This window comes from Salvelinus sp. IW2-2015, unplaced genomic scaffold (assembly GCF_002910315.2).
Source record: "Salvelinus sp. IW2-2015 unplaced genomic scaffold, ASM291031v2 Un_scaffold2459, whole genome shotgun sequence".
NCBI lineage: Eukaryota > Metazoa > Chordata > Actinopteri > Salmoniformes > Salmonidae > Salvelinus > Salvelinus sp. IW2-2015.
The window spans coordinates 67303-69019 of NW_019943777.1; the positions used below are offsets into that span (position 1 = coordinate 67303).

The following is a 1717-nucleotide window of genomic DNA, read 5'->3' on the forward strand; positions in this document are numbered from 1 at the left end:
TTAAAAAGACAAGTGACAGGATGCAATTTATTCTTTACCTTACACTCATAGGTGCATTTGGCACGACCATGGGGATGAATGAAACCACGAGGCACCAAGCCAACGTAACAACAGTGGATGGAGAAGTACAGCAATGCTCAACCTGCGAGATCAGAGCAGACTAATGAAACTCCACAACATCAGATCCCAAATTCTCAGCATTCTGAGGCTCGAGCAGGCTCCAAACATCAGCGGAGAAATGATCAGGCAGCTCTTACCGAAAGCGCCCATCCTGACACAATATATAGACCAGTATGAGCATCGTGTGGAGGATGAGGAGCGTGCCACCACTGAAACGATCATAACCATGGCAAAACGTAAGTAATTAAGTATTTGCTCATACAAAAGTGGGTAGTTTATGCCTGCCATGCGCCATGGAACCAGAAAAGTGTTTAAATTCACCAGTGTGCGGTGCGTAATTGGGTTCCAAATGGACAAAACTGGGACTTATTCTAACTCTTCTCTTTTTAGCTGGACCAATGTCACAACAAGACGGAATACCATCTTGTTGTTTCTTCAATCTCAGTCCGAAGATTCGACCTAACAACTGTAATATTTGTGTTGTGGAGAAATGATCAGGCAGGAGACGGGAGTGCAGTTAGTTTTCGTTTAGTCAAAACCTCTCGTGCTCTACAGTTCCCGGGCACACTAGTGCGCATGGCCATTTTCCTTTAGGTAAAGTAACGTAACACTGTCGTAATACATCTCATGCTATATGTAAAGAACAGTATTGTAACTAAGTATAAACAGATGTAGATCCCAGATACTACAACAACATTTTACATGCACAATTTTGGCTGCACTGCGGACCGGCTACACCGTCACAACTGTCTTCTTGCAAATCTCCGCATAAAGGCAACACTGAGGGAAAATCTCGCATACGGATTCATCTCTGAAGATCGATGTCGGCTTCTGGTGCAAGCTCTTGGAAGGTACGACATCCAATTAATTACTTCAAACCTGGCGTCATCAGCCAGAAACCATTTATGGTCTCGAGATCAAGTTATGATTCGAAAAGGCAGGACTTGGCTGTTCACAGTAGCAGAGTTTGGAGAAGAGGGACTGGTAAGTACAGGCCTACAGTGTATGAATGTAATTATATCTTAATGATTGGAATGGTTTTGCCTTTAGGCCTCATAATTATGTTGGTTACAAGGTTTAATAAAATATATTCATATTAATAACCATGTATAAACATAAATCCATCACAGAGGAGATTTCATTCCATCAGAGTTATGCCACCAGACTGTTTGCAGGTGCTGTTTTGTTTTGGATTTCATTCTTATTGTCATTCCATTCACAGCCACCCTTCATGGAGGTGAAAATATTGGAGACCTAAAGCGTTCCCAGAGGGACTCAGCCCTGGACGTGATGAGGAGTCCTCAGAGACGCTGTGTTGCCGCTAACCCCCTCACCGTCGACTTTGAGCTTTGGCTGGACTGGATCATTGCCCCAAACGCTACAAGGCCAACTACTGTTCTGGGAGTGTGAGTACATGCACCTCCAGAAGTACCCCACACTCACCTGGTGAACAAGGCTAATGCCCGGCGGTACCACAGGGGGCCTGTTTACTCCAACTAAGATGTCCCCCATCAACATGCTCTACTTCAACCGCATGGAGCAGATCATTTATGGGAAAGATACCATCTATGGTGGTGACCACTGTGGCTGCTCCTGA

The 1717-nt window shown here is 44.6% G+C and overlaps 1 pseudogene; it reads left to right on the top strand.

Annotated features, from left to right (window-relative positions):
* LOC112074005 (growth/differentiation factor 8-like) lies at positions 1-1717 on the top strand (annotated as a pseudogene).